At 45.1% G+C, this 17,859-nt stretch overlaps 1 protein-coding gene across 1 annotated transcript in view; it reads right to left on the bottom strand.

Moving 5' to 3' along the window:
- LOC120998916 (vomeronasal type-2 receptor 1-like) overlaps positions 1-17,859 on the bottom strand; it is a 211,871-nt gene that overhangs the window by 108,237 nt on the left and 85,775 nt on the right. The gene's annotated exons all lie outside the window — the stretch shown is intronic.

Genomic DNA, 17,859 nt, shown 5'->3' with positions numbered 1-17,859 from the left:
CCCAGGGGTCGAAAACTGGACGGCAAACTTTCTCATCCGCAACAGGGTGGATACGGGAGAGGGGTCTCTGCATCCGGACGTATTTGAGGACGTCTGTCGCCGTTGGGGCCGCCCGGACGTGGACTTGATGGCGTCCAGGCTCAACAGCAAGGTTCCCACGTTCCTGGCCCGAGCTCGGGATCCGGAGGCATACGGGGTGGACGCTCTGGTGTCTCCGTGGCAATACTTCGCACTCCTCTATGTCTTCCCACCACTGCCTCTACTCTCACAAGTTCTTCGCAGGGTCGCGGCAGAAGGAATCCCTACCATCCTCATCGCCCCGATTGGCCTCGCCGCGCCTGGTTCTCGGAGGTCACTCGGATGCTGGCGGACGTTCCATGGCCTCTTCCTCTCAGGGAGGACCTGCTGTCTCAAGGACCTCTCTTCCACCAGAATTTACAACCACTTTGTTTAACGGCATGGCTGTTGAGACCACCATCTTGAAGAAGAGGGGCTTCTCGGACTCTGTCGTGAAGACCATGATCAAAGCCAGGAAACCAGCTTCCTCCCGAATATACTATCGTACCTGGAAGGCCTTTCTTGCCTTTTGTGAGAAGATAGGCGTTTTTCCACTTCATTTCTCCGTTCCAGTGGTCCTTTCCTTTCTCCAGTCGGGTCTTGATGGGAATGTCCCTGAGCTCTCTGAAGGGTCAGGTCTCCGCTCTGGCCATTTTCTTTCAGCGCTCTCTGGCTCTGCTAAGTCCGATGAGGACCTTCCTGCAGGGGGTGGCGCATTCGGTCCCTCCGTATGTCCCTCCTATGTCCCCCGGGATCTGACCCTGGTTCTGTCTTCTCTCCAGGCTGCTCCTTTTGAGCCCCTGAGGGGAGTTTTCTCACCTGGAAGGTGGTCTTTTTGGTGGCCATCACCTCTATCAGGAGGGTATCGGAGCTGGCCGCCCTTTCCTCTAAAGAGCCCTTTTTTGTTTTCCACAAGGACAACGTGGTACTGAGCCCTGTCCCTTCCTTTTTGCCCAAGGTGGTCTCCGTCTTCCACCTTAATGAGGACATAGTCCTGCCATCCTTTTGCCCCGCTCCGGCGAACCCCAAGGAGCGCGCTCTCCATTCTCTGGATGTTGTCCGTGCTTTACGGGTGTACCTGTCGGTTACTGCCCCATTTCGCCGCTCGGACTCCCTTTTTGTGGTTCCTGAGGGGCCTCATAAGGTTCTGGCGGCCTCCAAGGTCACTGTGGCTCGGTGGATTCGGTCGACTATTGGCATGGCCTATCGGTCCCGGGGTAGGGTTCCCCCAGCGGGATTGGGCTATGCGCAATCGAGCCTCTACATCACAACTTTGTAAGGCGGCCACCTGGTCGTCCTTACATTCCTTTACAAAGTTCTACCAGCTGCAGTCTTTGGCGTCGGCTGATGCTGCCCTAGGGTGCAAGGTATTGCAGGCTGTGTTTCCTGTATAGCTGTTGGACGTTTTCCCTCTGGAGGTGCTGGTCTTCCCACCCCATGGACTGCTCTAGGACATCCCATGGTCTGTGTCCCCCAATGGAATGGGCGAGAAAATGAGATTTTTTGTGAAACTCACCTGTAAAATCTTTTTCTCGTCTTTACCATTGGGGGACACAGCTCTCACCCATTCTTGTCTGTTGCAGGAGGGGTTGGTTCTATTCTAGTGGGACCTTATGGTTAACGGCCCGATGGCGGTGTTCCTTGGTTCTGCTTTTCTTTGTTAATATTTGGTTTCTGATCTCCTTCTCCTACTGCTTTTGCACGCATTGAGGTCCTCCTGTTGGAGCATGGGGGTATAGCCAGTGGAGGAGGAGCTGTTTTTATTATTATTTGCATTGTGTCTCCTCCTAGTAATGGCGTAAGCTATACCCATGGTCTGTGTCCCCCAATGGAAAAGACGAGAAAAAGATTTTACAGGTGAGTTTCACAAAAAATCTCTTTTTTTCTAAAATCTAAAACTTTTTTTTTGGTGTGGTGTGAGTCACTGTACTTATAGTAAACCACACTGACTGGTGATCACTAGATCCCAAGCTTTCCCCTACAGTAATATCAGATACCAAATTCACATTTGTGAATACTAAATCTAAAATGACCTCCTTCCGGGTTGACTCCTCAACTACTTGCTGTAGAGATAATCCCAGTAGAGAATTTAGAATGTCTGTACTCCTGGCAGAACTAGCTATTTTGGTTTTCCAGTTTACATCAGGAAGATTAAAGTCTCCCATAATGATAAATTCCCCTTTCAATGTCATTTTAGCTATTTTCTCAACTAGTAGATCATCTAATTCTTTGACTTGGCTAGGTGGTCTACAGTCGTGGCCAAAAGTTATGAGAATGACAAAAATATTAGTTTTCACAAAGTTTGCTGCTAAACTGCTTTTAGATCTTTGTTTCAGTTGTTTCTGTGATGTAGTGAAATATAATTACACGCACTTCATACGTTTCAAAGGCTTTTATCGACAATTACATGACATTTATGCAAAGAGTCAGTATTTGCAGTGTTGGCCCTTCTTTTTCAGGACCTCTGCAATTCGACTGGGCATGCTCTCAATCAACTTCTGGGCCAATTCCTGACTGATAGCAACCCATTCTTTCATAATCACTTCTTGGAGTTTGTCAGAATTAGTGGGTTTTTGTTTGTCCACCCGCCTCTTGAGGATTGACCACAAGTTCTCAATGGGATTAAGATCTGGGGAGTTTCCAGGCCATGGACCCAAAATGTCAACATTTTGGTCCCCGAGCCACTTAGTTATCACTTTTGCCTTATGGCACGGTGCTCCATCGTGTTGGAAAATGCATTGTTCTTCACCAAACTGTTGTTGGATTGTTGGAAGAAGTTGCTGTTGGAGGGTGTTTTGGTACCATTCTTTATTCATGGCTGTTTTTTGGCCAAAATTGTGAGTGAGCCCACTCCCTTGGATGAGAAGCAACCCCACATGAATGGTCTCAGGATGCTTTACTGTTGGCATGACACAGGACTGATGGTAGCACTCACCTTTTCTTCTCCGGACAAGCCTTTTTCCAGATGCCCCAAACAATCGGAAAGAGGCTTCATTGGAGAATATGACTTTGCCCCAGTCCTCAGCAGTCCATTCACCATACTTTCTGCAGAAGATCAATCTGTCCCTGATGTTTTTTTTGGAGAGAAGTGGCTTCTTTGCTGCCCTTCTTGACACCAGGCCATCTTCCAAAAGTTTTTGCCTCACTGTGCGTGCAGATGCGCTCACACCTGCCTGCTGCCATTCCTGATCAAGCTCTGCACTGGTGGCACTCCGATCCCGCAGCTGAATCCTCTTTAGGAGACGATCCTGGCGCTTGCTGGACTTTCTTGGACGCCCTGAAGCCTTCTTAACAAGAATTGAACCTCTTTCCTTGAAGTTCTTGATGATCCTATAAATTGTTGATTGAGGTGCAATCTTAGTAGCCACAATATCCTTACCTGTGAAGCCACTTTTATGCAACTCAATGATGGCTGAACGGGTTTCTTTGCAGGTCACCATGGTTAACAATGGAAGAACAATGATTTCAAGCATCACCCTCCTTTTAACATGTCAAGTCTGCCATTTTAACCCAATCAGCCTGACATAATGATCTCCAGCCTTGTGCTCGTCAACATTCTCACCTGAGTTAACAAGACGATTACTAAAATGATCTTAGCAGGTCCTTTAATGACAGCAATGAAATGCAGTGGAAAGGTTTTTTGGGGATTAAGTTAATTTTCATGGCAAAGAAGGACTATGCAATTCATCTGATCACTCTTCATAACATTCTGGAGTATAGGCAAATTGCTATTATAAAAACTTAAGCAGCAACTTTTCCAATATTTATGTAATTCTCAAAACTTTTGGCCACGACTGTATATATCACACCTACACGAGTTACCTTATGATTATCAAGCTGCAAGGTAACCCAAACGGACTCTAAATTGGTCTTGCTAACTTGTATCAAATTAGATTTCATGCTATCTTTCACATTCAGGGCTACCCCTTCCTCTTCTTGCCTTTTCTGTCTTTCCTGTATAGAGAGAACCCTGGTATTGTTATATCCCAGTCATTACTCCCATTGAACCACGTCTCAGTAACAGCCACTCAATCTATATTCTCAGATGCCATTATAGCCTCAAGTTCATTGATCTTATTCCCTAAACTGCGAGCATTTGTAGACAAGAATCTGAGCTTGTCATTTCTTAACCTCTGTGCTACTGGCATCTTCTGGCATTGTTCTGGGGGGCTGTCGGACTGCTGGATTATCACTCTTTTGCCCCCCTTTCCTAGTTTAAATGCTCCTTAGCAAATACTTGGAACTGTTCACTTCGTTCCCTTGAGAGAAAGATGCAAACCATCTTTCTTGTACAGTTCTTTTCCATTCCAACGAGAGCTAACATGAGACACAAAGCCAAACCCTTGGTTCAGACACCATTCACCAAGCCATACATTGAATTCCTTAATGTGCATCTTCCTGTCATGCTGAAGGTTATGCACAGGCAAAACTGCAGAGAATAAAACAGTTGATGCAACCTCCCGTATATCATTTCCAAGTGTGTGAAAAGCTTCCTTCACCTTTAAAACCTCATTGCAAGCCAGATCATTTGTCCCAAGATGGACAATAACATCCACCTCCCTTTCCTGCTTTGCTTGCCTAACAATATTAAGGATCCGTCGTCTATCCCTGCTAGCGGTAGCACCAGGGAGACATCTCACAACACCATTTTCCTCAAACTTCACACCTTTTATGATGGAATCGCCCACCAACAGCTAATGAAAGGTATTTAGGAATATGTTTTTAATAAAGTAATATTTACGTATTTTCATTTTCTTAATTCCTGGAGAACCCCTTTCAGGAGGTTTGAGCATATCATATGAATTTTGTACTATATGTTTTGCACTAGGCACTTTTGAATATTTATTCATCTATTTCAGGGATGCTCAACCTGCGGCCCTCCATCTGTTGTAAAACTACAACTCCCATGATGCCCTTCTGTAGGATGATAGCTGTAGGCTGTCAGGGAATGATGGGAGTTGTAGTTTTGCAACAGCTGGAGGGCCGCAGTTTGAGCATGCCTGATCTATTTAATCTGTTGGGAATTAGATTATTTATTGGGTGTACTATTGGTCTGCGCCTAGTTCATTGATGGGATTTCTTTTTGGAGTGTTACACGTCCATTGTGGATCTATTCTTTTGTATATGTATGCTCCTTTTTGAGTCCAGAGGGGAAACAAACCAGGCTGGTGTATTGAGCTGCATTTATATTTATATAAGGAGATATATAACGCAAGTTTGACCGCGACGCGTGGTTGATTAAGTGTGGTTGCGTAAGTGTGTGACTTAAGATTAAGTGTTGGGAGTATCTGAGAGCTAAATTATTTGAGGACATTGATGAGTGGCTGTGTTTGATTGTATTGTTTGTATTGTTTGCTGTGATAACACTTTGTTTTTTTTTTCCTTCCTTCTCCAGGGGTTGCACAGGTGAGCAATTAGGGTGTGGCTGTTTAATTAGGGTGTGGCTGTCTAATTAGGAGACTATAAAAACTCAGCAGTGAGAGCAGCACAGCCTTTTTGAGTCCAGAGGGGAAACAAACCAGGCTGGTGTATTGAGCTGCATTTATATTTATATAAGGAGATATATAACGCGAGTTTGACCGCGACGCGTGGTTGATTAAGTGTGGTTGCGTAAGTGTGTGACTTAAGATTAAGTGACTTTAGATTCAGGAACTTCAGTGGGGGACTGCAATTAGCCAGTTTCTTAGTACTACATTGTATTGTATTTTTTGGCTTTGTGGTGTAATCCCCATTTAGTATGTGTTGCACAATTGACAACGCAGTCCAGTGCACATCTTGCATGATGTATGCAGTCCTGGAACAGCCGTTCCAGGGTGAATTTCTTTGTTCAAGATGTGAGCAAATTACCCATTTGGAATCGCTAATCGAGTCTCTAAACGAGCAAGTTGCAACACTGAGAGGCATTGACAATTTGCAAAAGAGTTTGCTTCTCACCGAGCAAGCACTCTTTGGGGTAGATGAGGGGGAGGGTGACAGAGAGGAGGCTGAGGAAAGTGAGGTAGCTAGCTGGGTAACAGTTAGAAAGCGGGGTAGAGGGAAGAGTGCCAGGGAGGCTAGCCCTGATCTGACACACCCCAACAAGTTTGCACGTTTGGCAGATGAGGGGCATATCAGTCCAGGGACGGCACTGCCGCAGACGGACACTTCCTCTGCCAGTCAGGGGAATGTCAGCTCCGGTAAGCAGGGGACCAGGAGAGCAGGGCAGGCCAGACAGGTGCTGGTAGTGGGAGACTCAATTATTAGGGGAACAGATAGGGAAATCTGTCACAAAGACCGTGATCGCCGAACAGTGTGCTGTCTTCCTGGCGCTAGAGTTCGACACATCGCGGATCGGGTTGACAGATTACTGGGAGGGGCTGGAGAAGATCCAGCGGTCATGGTCCATATCGGAACCAATGACAAAGTTAGGGGTAGGTGGAGAGTCCTTAAAAATGATTTCAGGGATTTAGGTCAAAAGCTTAGGGCAAGGACCTCAAAGGTAGTATTTTCCGAAATACTACCTGTACCACGGGCCACACAAGAAAGGCAGCGGGAGATTAGGGAAATTAACAAGTGGCTCAAGAACTGGTGTAGGATGGAGGGGTTTGGGTTCCTGGAGAACTGGGCCGACTTCTCTGTCGGCTACAGGCTCTGTCGTAGGGACGGGCTGCACCTCAATGGGGAAGGGGCAGCTGTGTTGGGGAAGAAGATGGCTAGAAGGTTGGAGGAGTGTTTAAACTAGGCACTGGGGGGGAGGGTAATTACACTATAGAAGGGGAAGATAGTGCAGATAGAGACCGGGGGCAAGGTAGTGGGACTGGGGGAGGAATGGAAGGAGGGACTAGAACAGTTCAGAAGGAAAGGTGTAGGGTAAAAAATATACATAAACCTCTCAAATGTATGTATACTAATGCCAGAAGCCTGACTAATAAAACTGGTGAACTGGAATTAGTGATGTGTGAGGAGGACTATGACATAGTGGGAATAACTGAGACATGGCTGGATGATAGCTATGACTGGGCAGTTAATGTACAAGGTTACATTCTGTTTAGAAAGGATCGTCAAAACCGGAGAGGGGGAGGGGTTTGCCTTTATGTAAAGTCCTGTCTAAAGCCCACATTCCGTGAAGATATAAGTGAGGGACATGAACATGTGGAGTCACTGTGGGTAGAGATACATGGAGCTAAAAACAACAATAAATTACTAATAGGAGTTTACTATAAACCACCTAATATACCAGAGTCCACAGAAAATCTACTACTAAACAAGATAGACGAGGCGGCAAATCATAATGAGGTGCTTATTATGGGGGACTTCAACTACCCAGATATAGACTGGGAAACTGAAACTTGTATATCTCATAAAGGAAACAGGTTCTTGGCAATAACCAAAGACAATTACCTCTCCCAACTGGTTCAGGACCCGACTAGAGGGACGGCCATACTGGACTTAGTATTAACCAATAGACCTGACAGAACAACAGACGTGCAGGTTGGGGGACACCTGGGAAATAGTGACCATGAAGTAATAACCTTCCAATTATCATTCAAAAGAGCGTTTCTACAGGGAGGAACAAAAATACCAAACTTCAAAAAAGCTAAATTTAGCCAACTAAGAGAGGCCATAGGCCTAACTAACTGGGACAAAGTCCTCAAAAATAAAAATACAGCCACAAAATGGGACATCTTTAAAAACATCCTAAAATCTCATTGTGAGAGGTACATACCGTATGGGAATAAAAGGTTAAGGAACAAAAAGAAACCAATGTGGATAAACAGAACTGTAAAGAAAGCAATAAATGACAAAAAGAAAGCACAACACTAAAACAGGAGGGTAGCACGGAAGCACTGAAAAACTATAAGGAAAAAAACAGAACATGTAAAAAACAAATAAAAGCGGCCAAACTAGAGACCGAGAGATTAATTGCCAAAGAGAGTAAAACTAACCCTAAAATGTTCTTCAATTATATAAATGTTAAAAAGTATAAATCTGAAGGTGTCGGCCCTTTAAAGAGTAATGAGGGGGGAGTCGCAGAGAGCGACGAGGAGAAAGCAAAGCTGTTAAATATTTTTTTCTCCAATGTATTCACTGAGGAATATAAACTGTCAGATGAAATGCTGAATGTTGAAATAAATTCGCCATTAAAAGTGTCCTGTCTGACCCAGGAAGAAGTACAACAGCGACTTAAAAAGATCAAAATAGACAAATCGCCAGGACCGGATGGCATACACCCCCGTATCCTAAGGGAATTAAGTAATGTCATAGCCAGACCCTTATTTCTGATATTTGCGGACTCTATACTGACAGGGAATGTCCCACAGGATTGGCGCATGGCAAATGTGGTGCCAATATTCAAAAAGGGTCCAAAAACAGAGCCTGGAAACTATTGGCCGGTAAGTTTAACATCTGTTGTGGGTAAACTGTTTGAAGGTTTTCTGAGAGATGATATCTTAGAGCATCTTAACGGAAATAAGCAAATAACTCCATATCAGCATGGCTTCGTGAGGGATCGGTCATGTCAAACTAATTTAATCAGTTTCTATGAGGAGGTAAGTTCTAGACTTGACAGCGGCGAATCAATGGATGTCGTATATCTGGACTTCTCCAAAGCATTTGACACTGTACCACATAAAAGGTTAGTATATAAAATGAGAATGCTCGGACTGGGAGAAAACGTCTGTAAGTGGGTAAGTAACTGGCTCAATGATAGAAAACAGAGGGTGGTTATTAACGGTACATACTCAGATTGGGTCACTGTCACTAGTGGAGTACCTCAGGGGTCAGTATTGGGCCCTATTCTCTTCAATATATTTATTAATGATCTTGTAGAAGGCTTGCATAGTAAAATATCAATTTTCGCAGATGACACTAAACTGTGTAAAGTAATTAACACGGAAGAGGACAGTATACTACTACAGAGGACAGTATACTGTATATATACACTACAGAGGACAGTATACTATATATATATATATACTACAGTGGACAGTATACTACTACAGAGGGATCTGGATAGATTGGAGGCTTGGGCAGATAAGTGGCAGATGAGGTTTAACACTGACAAATGTAAGGTTATGCACATGGGAAGGAATAATGCAAGTCACCCGTACATAGTAAATGGTAAAACACTCGGTAACACTGACATGGAAAAGGATCTAGGAATTTTAATAAACAGCAAACTAAGCTGTAAAAAACAGTGTCAGGCAGCTGCTGCCAAGGCCAATAAGATAATGGTTTGCATCAAAAGGGGCATAGATGCCCGTGATGAGAACATATTCCTACTACTTTACAAATCATTAGTCAGACCACACATGGAGTACTGTGTACAGTTCTGGGCTCCAGTGAACAAGGCAGACATAGCAGAGCTGGAGAGGGTCCAGAGGAGGGCAACTAAAGTAATAACTGGAATGGGGCAACTACAGTACCCTGAAAGATTATCAACATTAGGGTTATTCACGTTAGAAAAAAGACGACTGAGGGGAGATCTAATTACTATGTATAAATATATCAGGGGTCAGTACAGAGATCTATCCTATCATCTATTTATTCCCAGGACTGACTGTGACGAGGGGACATCCTCTGCGTCTGGAGGAAAGAAGGTTTGTACACAAACATAGAAGAGGATTCTTTACGGTAAGAGCAGTGAGACTATGGAACTCTCTGCCTGAGGAGGTGGTGATGGCGAGTACAATAAAGGAATTCAAGAGGGGCCTGGTTGTGTTTCTAGAGCGTAATAATATTACAGGCTATAGCTACTAGAGAGGGGTCGTTGATCCAGGGAGTTATTCTGATTGCCTGATTGGAGTTGGGAAGGAATTTTTTATTCCCCTAAAGTGAGGAAAATTGGCTTTAACCTCACAGAGTTTTTTTTTTGCCTTCCTCTGGATCAACTTGCAGGATAACAGGCCGAACTGGATGGACAAATGTCTTTTTTCGGACTTATGTACTATGTTACTATGTTACTATGTTACTGCTACTGACTTTGTAACATGATTTAGGATGAATTAATAAAATATATATTTCGATTAATTGTGTACTGTGTATTTATCATTTAGTTTTTTGTGTGGTGGATTTATTCTAATATACACAGTAGTGACTCTGTTGGAGCCATGTGAATATAGGTGTAATAGTGGAACCTGACAAAGCTCTGACATTTACTAATGTTTCAGATACACAGTCGTTTCCCTAATGAAAAATAAAAGGGCAGTTCTAGATAATCTAAGACCATGTATCACAGACAAGTGACAGGTTTCAGAGGAAACCTCTCCTACTACAAAATGATAGCAGAGGTAAATTCATAGAACACCAAATAGACTAAAGACAAGTAGGAATAATTCATCAAAGAGTGGTCCCTTATACACCAAAGCGAAATGAGGAGGCTGCAAGGACGCACGGAGCTCTGACTGGCACTATGGGGGAATTCCTAAGCCATGTACTCCAGGCTTCAGGCTTCAAATAGTGACAAAGTAGGGGTTTGGAATATTGCATCAAAGTTTTGAGACATTTAGTTTGTAACTCCACTCACACCAGTTTGGAAAACAAAGGGGGAGGGGGGGAGAGCAGGTCCTGTTAGTCTGGTTTGGCTGATTTAAGACAGATGTATCATTTGTAACTTTTTAAAAAGTTCAAAAATGGTTACAATATTATACCAGTAAAGGGGTGGTGAAGAAAGTAAAGTAACATCTCAAGACACAGGTTTTAGAGTTTAACATTTGGTATTAAGGGTTAATGTGCTATGCACGGTGTTATCCCAAATGGTTTTCCATAAGCAGCAAAAAGTTACTATCTGGCATGGAGACCATTTTTCAGATCAGTCTGGCTCAAGCTGAGGGTGAAGCTACAGTTTGTGAGCCTGACAGAATCTGTCACCAAGGAAAAAACAAAACAAAAAAACATTCCTATGGCTGCCAGAGCAAAGCAGGTGTGCTAGGAGAACCCCTGAGGGATAGAGGACAGCCATCTGTAGACTGTTTAGGATCACAAGGTACTGTGTGTGATACCAAAGGTAACACTTGTTTATGGCTATGGACTTTGTTGCTTGTGGGGAGGGTATATTGCCTCTGGCAGACATCACACTTATATAATGGATTGGGCATCCAATTGAAGATGTACAGCTCTGAACCCCATTGTGGGAACTGCAAATCTTAATGCTTGTGGTCAATTGGCACCAGTCACATGATCTACCTACATGACTGCTGCCCTGGAAGCATCTTCTCTTCTGTGCTTGCCCTGAAAGCATTCAGTATATAAACAGGTCCAGCAGATTCCACTGCATCTATCTGTGCAGGAGTTAAATAACGTTCAGCACAAGAGCAGAAGAGAATACATTAATGGCAGGAGCCACACGGGTAAATCTTGTGACCATCACCATTTTGATCTCCAGGAACACAGTGGCCACCAGTGGCTGCAGTTTACAGATCCATCCATGGACAGAGAGGGACGTTGAAACAGAAAGCTGAGATAAGACATGCTTGGGGTTTCCTCTGACAGTGTCCACTACATTACAGCTTTATTGAAGTTATTTTAGAAAATGGCCAACTGCTTTAACTTAGATCAGCAGTAGTTTTATTAGTACATGTTGTATCATGGCCATGTGTAGCCAGCCTTCATTTACATAGTCACTCATTGAATAAATACATGTGTCAAATCAAGACCGGCCTTTGTATGAACCACCATTCTGTACCTCCTGGCTGATCTTTATGTGTAGGGCTGAAGTGATGACCTCACCTCAATTACATATGACTTCTGTAGCCAATCACTAGCTTACGGGTACACTGTTGAAGGCCAGTGATTGGTTGCAGCAGTCAGGTGTTGTAGACATGACATCAGAGATGCAAAATTACCACAGGGAAGACCGGAATGGAACAGCTGGAGTGGTGAACAATTTAACATGGACTTGATACTTGTTTTCTTATTTTCCACCATCTTCTGCCTGTGCCCCAATGTTTGCTAAATTTGGACAACAATATTTAGACAATACATGGTCAATTAAGATCCTGGTTGAATATGCAAATGACACCCAAAAGTACACATAATATAACTAGAAGACCTGCGATCCCACAGTTGGGTGATTATTAGAGTTGAGCAAATCGCGCTTCAAATCCATGAACCAAATCAATTTGTTCCCTAATTTAGTTTTAATGCTGTACGGAGATCTGTATCTGTACACCATAAAATGTATGGGCTTCTTGTTTGTTAAGTTGAAGAGACCTCGGTAAAGAACTTTGGCTTTTTTAAACAGCAATCCGAAGCCAGCTCCAGTACAGACTAGTACCTCGGTACCGAAGCCGGCTCCTGTACAGACTAGTACCTCGGTACCGAAGCCGGCTTCAATACAGACTAGTACCTCGGGACCGAAGCCGGCTTCGGATTGCTGTTTTAATATGTTTTTAAAGTTGCAGAATCGAAGGCCGAAGTTCTTCCCCGAAGTCTCGCCCGACAAAGTTTGACTTAGCAAAGCATTTTGTGTAAGATGTTCTTGTGGCTGGGGATTGCCGTTATCTGCGGACCGCATGTGGAGGAATTGCTCCCCCGGCTATAGACACGCTACAGTGTCTGGGTTTGGAGAATTTTCACCCGTTTAGTGAGTTTTTGTCTTTATGTGTATGGAGTGTGCCACTTTGTTTTGTTGGTAACATTCTTTTGCACCTGGTAGCTTCTGTGTCACATGGTCTGTTGTGGGTGCGGCTCACAGCTTTATCCTACCTCACAGTGCATTGGTGATACCACTATGGAGGCATGTGAGAGTCTGGCTATGAGTTGGTTTTTAGAACTGATTCAGACCCTGTTCACACACCACAGGTAGTTTAGTTGTAGGACCCCATGCTTGCTGAGACACCGTGATGTGGTGCATGAGGGGCTCCGATATGTTCCTGACTGGAAGATATTGGCAAAGTTCTCAGCTTTTAACATCGACCTGAGGAATTAGCTAGTATTGTCAGTTGCGTGTCATTTTAGTGCATTTTTTGCAGTGATTTTTGTATGTATATTTTTTTATCTGCACAATGTAACATTTTGTGTAAGATGTTCTTGTGGTGCATGCGGTCCGCCCCGGCATCCTCCACTGTATGCATTTTTGGCTGAGGATTGCCATTGTCTGCGGACCGCATGCGGAGGAATTGCTCCCACGGTTATAGACAAGCTACAGTGTCTGGGTTTGGAGCATTTTCACCAGTTTAGGCCACTTTTTTTCAGGGAGCTTTCATACCAGTTGCTTACATAATGCTGCATCCAAATAGTGATTATTAACCCAGTGGTGCTCAATAAATAAAAATGGAGCAGTCTTACCACTTCTGTAGATACAAGACAGTGTGTGTGAGTACAATAGTGAATAGGAAGGGGTCACAGTGCGGGTCTCTTTCTCTAGGTAACAGCCGGATGAGGCTATCCCTCCTCTCACCCTGCTCGGCCTAGCCTGAACTATTTTGTCCAGCTAAGCAGAGCACCTTGCCCAACAGGGGCCACCCCTCTGGACATTTCCTCACTATTCTGGGAGCCCTATGTCCAGCCCTGACCCAGGTGGTACCAGTCCTGCTGTCAAGGGATTAGTCAGGTTCCCAGGATTAGAATAATGAAAGTCCCCATGTGTTTCAGGGGACTTCCGACCAGGTGTGCTGCTGGTTTCTCTATGTAGCAGCAAAACTAATTGAAGTTGGGTGTGGCAAACATGGATGCATTGCCACGCCATCTAGTTTAAATCTCCTCCCCAGTGATGATGTGTCCTATTCCCCACATCGCCATACTGATAGGGTAAGCTAGTAGCAAGTGGTGGTGCCCCTCCCCCCCCCATAATGACGTGCTGGGCGTCATGTCAACCCACGGACAAGACACCACTTGGCAAACAAACACGCAAACAATGATGCGATCAGTAATACTATGGGGTGTGCTCCAGCATGCTAGCGTATTCTGTCCTCAGCCAATGATCAACCATTAAAAGGAGGGAAGGGTCGGGGACTCCCATCTTAGTTCCTCATCCATTTTCAAATGTCTCCAATTCTCCTATTATGTCAGTGTAGCCGTCAGTAGTCTAACCTGTAGAAGCAGAAGATAGGAGAGGGGAGGGGGAGCAGTGTGTGAGCTTAGGCAGGGGAGGGGCGGTGAGCAGTCCATACCCTGTTGGCTCAGTTTTAGCTGTCAAGGTAACTTGAACCTTTGGCAGCTTACATGTCACGACTGAGGATGGGGGAAACCCTCAGCCGTGCGATGCCAGAAGATGTTTAGTCGCTGCTTGGCCAGGACGACAGAATTAGGGAGCAGGTCACCTCATATCGCGTCCCTAATACTGACCCTGACTCCTAACTGTATGAGCCAACCCTGATGGTAGGAGGGCTCATACTCCGAAACCTGGATCCCTACTAGCCCTCAGGCTTGCCCTGGACTAGGAGCAGGGTAAGTATTAGGGACGCGATAGGAGGTGACCTGCTCCCTAATTCTGTCGTCCTGGCCGAGCAGCGACTAAACATCTTCTGGCATCGCACAGCTGAGGGTTTCCCCCATCCTCAGCCGTGACAGTATGACCGCAATAGCTCCTTACTTGGATCCTACCTTCGGAAGAGGGTGCAGCATGCATCGCCATATGTTTGTGGGGTGCATGCACGTTCTCCGGAGGGAGAGCGTTTTGGGGATCACCATTAAAGGCGCGGTTGGTGGCTTATTCCCCGCCACCTTGCCTTCCGTGTCCGTGTTGGTGATCCCATGTCCCTCTCTACGTTCCTATCTCTGGTCGTCTGCTGGCAACATTCCGTTGGTCTTCCGGCTGTGTGCTGGTTTGGAGTGTCTGTTGGCAGCAACTGGAGTGGGAACGTGAGTAGAGAGTGGACGCAGTGCCAGTGCGGTCTCTCCGGGCTGTTTCTTTGCTGGTCTCTGGTTCCTGTGTGTTGCTCCAGAGCCTGGCAGTCGGATCCCTGGTTCCTGTGTGTTGCTCCAGGGTCCGGCAGCAGTCCTGGGGAGACTCGCATGTTCTGGCGCTGATTCCCCTACATTTCCCTTCTCCCATTCCTGTTTTTGGTCCCTCACTGGTTTTCCCCTTTTTTTTAGTTGGGGGGGCTTTGAGGGGTGGGAGTGTCACGACCATGGTTGTGGTCGTGACTCCTTGGTTCGCATGCAGTTGTCAGCGGTTTGTTTTATGTTCTCAACCACAGGTGTGAGCTCCGTATCTTGCCTCACGTGTGGTTGCCGTTGGCAACATAAGATTGTTGGCAGTGCAGCGGCCTGAGCGCTTGCTAGGCGCTCGCTGTCACGGCATGCGGTTGCCTCAGGTAAAGTGTGGTTTTAGTGTTCACTTTCTATGTCTGGTGTGCACAAGGTTTATGTAGGTGTGCACTGTGACACTTCCCTTCACTTGTGGCTGCCAGTGGCAACGTGTGGTATTGTGTACATGTGGTGGCAGTGTCTCGGCCTTCTGGCTGACTCCCAGGACATGGTTGCCACGCATGTCATTGCCTGCGGTAACAGCTGCAGTGTAATCATTTATTGTACACTTCCCCTTTAAGTGACACTTACCTTGTTTGGTGATGGAAGGGTTAACCCCTTTCCTAATGTGTGTGTGGGTGTGGCCGCTTGGGCTATTTAGCTTCCTGCTGGAAGGCAGTTGCTGAGGGCTACTTCAGCCATGCGGTTTGCTGGAGTCATCCTCCTGGTTCATATACCATCTTTCCAGTAAGGGCCACCCTTGCGGTCATAAAAAAGAATGTCTGATGTTAAGTTGATGTTTTTATGCTCTTGATATTTATTGCAGCTATGGATGTCCTGGTTACCTGTGTGTTTTGATGTGTGTGCTGTCTCCCTTGTGTTTGTGTGGACAGCGTATTTGAGCACGGGTTCCAGTCAGCAAGGCTGTGGCAGGTTAGTGTGGAACTGCTTGGTTCACCTGTCATATCCATATGTCTGTTTATGTTCCCCATCTCCTTGCAGCTTGGCCAGTGAGACTCCTGTTCGTCCGTGCCTAGGAGGAACAGGTCGTCTTACCGTGCTCCTAGTCCAGGGCAAGCCTGAGGGCTAGTAGGGATACAGGTTACGGAGTATGAGCCCTTCTACCATCAGGGTCGGCTCATACAGCTAGGAGTCAGGGTCAGTATTAGGGATGCGATAGGAGGTGACCTGCTCCCTGATTCTGTCGTCCTGGCCGAGCAGCGACTAAACATCTTCTGGCATCGCACGGCTGAGGGTTTCCCCCATCCTCAGCCGTGACATTACAACTAAGCAGAATTGGGTATTTAGTGCAGATTAAATTGCCTATAGAGCAAAAAATAAACAAAAAGTGCAAACATTGGGTTAATGACCTAACTGAGGGTTCGTAGGCCCTGTAATTATATAAAATTTGGAAAACTCCTTTAAACTTCATTCTTCCACCGTATTTATAAGCCTGACGCATACATGGAGTTGAGACCAGAAGAGCTTTTTTGCAGCTTTAGGGGGATCCACATCTATATACCTATAATGTATATGTATTTTTAAAGGGGTTATCAAGTCTAAACTTTTATAACAGACCTTTTCAGTTACCTGATCCCTGCTGCTGGATCCCGGCAGCATCACTCCATGGCCACCTTAGCAGGTCCTGGGTCTCTGGGAATCAATACCCTATTGACAGGTGTCATGTGAGGTCCAGGTAAGTATGAACCCCACTATGGTCCAGCCACACTGAAGAGGTCTGTTAAAACGTTTTAGTCTTGGATAAACAGATGACAGTTGTTAATATGTAATAAAGAATCAGACACTAAATTCACCTGGAGAAGTTGTGATTTCCAAATAATTGAGCTCTCATTTATAAGAAGCTGATGATGACCTTTGTCTTCATGGAGATGTCCCACTGTTTGTTTCCCCATGGTTTGGTTAGCAAATACCTGATAATTTACCAGATCAAATCTTGTCGGAAAGTTTCCTTTCTCATCAAGGTGAATGGAATCTCCACCAGAAGTTATAAACTGAACTCTTCTTATATATTGGTTCAGCTAAAGGCAATAGATATGAGTCTGAGTCTGACATATTGATTTATGCATTTTGTTACAGTAATCATATTCCTAGGAGTCTCTAAATCTTTCCAAACCTTAGATTTCACAATAAATGTTAAACATTGATAATGTCTCCTAATGAGCAGTATAGCTCTCTCCAGGTATGGTACTGTGTCTCTTCTCTACTAATCCACTCAATCTGATAGACTTGGTTGGATCGGCTTCATGGTGGTTAGTCTCTTACTTCCTGCTGTAATTTCCTCTGTCACATCCACTGACACAGCGATGGCTACCAACATCTCTCACCAGCTCTCAGTGGCTGCATTTGGCTATTGCTACACAGGTCCAGTCAGGCGCCATATATTTTAAAGATTTCCCTCCAGCCACTTCTTGCCTCAAGGTCCTACTTTCTTACTGCTTCCTCAAGAGTCTACTCTGGTACTATATGCAGTAATTCCATACTCTCTCTTTCAGGTTTTTGGTTCCATACTCTGCATTATAACGCCTCTCCTGCCCCTCCCCTCAGTGGTTCGGCAAACTGCTCTTCAGCACTTAGCAGTACAACACTGAGCTCTGCATGGGACTGCTGTGATGGTTGGCATCACCCCCAGTAATGCTGTCAGGGTAGGGTGGTGCCCTCATTAACAAGTGGATCACAAAACTGACATCAAAATAAGGGCCAGAAACAAATGGGTGGCAAAATGGAGCACATATGTGGGGCCACAATGTTGGTAAACCATGCAATCTCACCATTTTCTGCTCCTCTCATTGACTAAGTAAATTTTATTAAATGAGGTCTCCTTGCTTTAGTGATAGTGAGGGTTACAGCAGACAGTCCCACAGAATTATGTGTATTACTAGTGTTACTGGAGTT

The sequence above is a fragment of the Bufo bufo genome, chromosome 4, assembly GCF_905171765.1.
Source record: "Bufo bufo chromosome 4, aBufBuf1.1, whole genome shotgun sequence".
Lineage (NCBI taxonomy): Eukaryota > Metazoa > Chordata > Amphibia > Anura > Bufonidae > Bufo > Bufo bufo.
The sequence above is the reverse complement of the archived record's forward strand: the minus strand, read 5'-3'. Positions and strand labels throughout refer to the sequence as shown.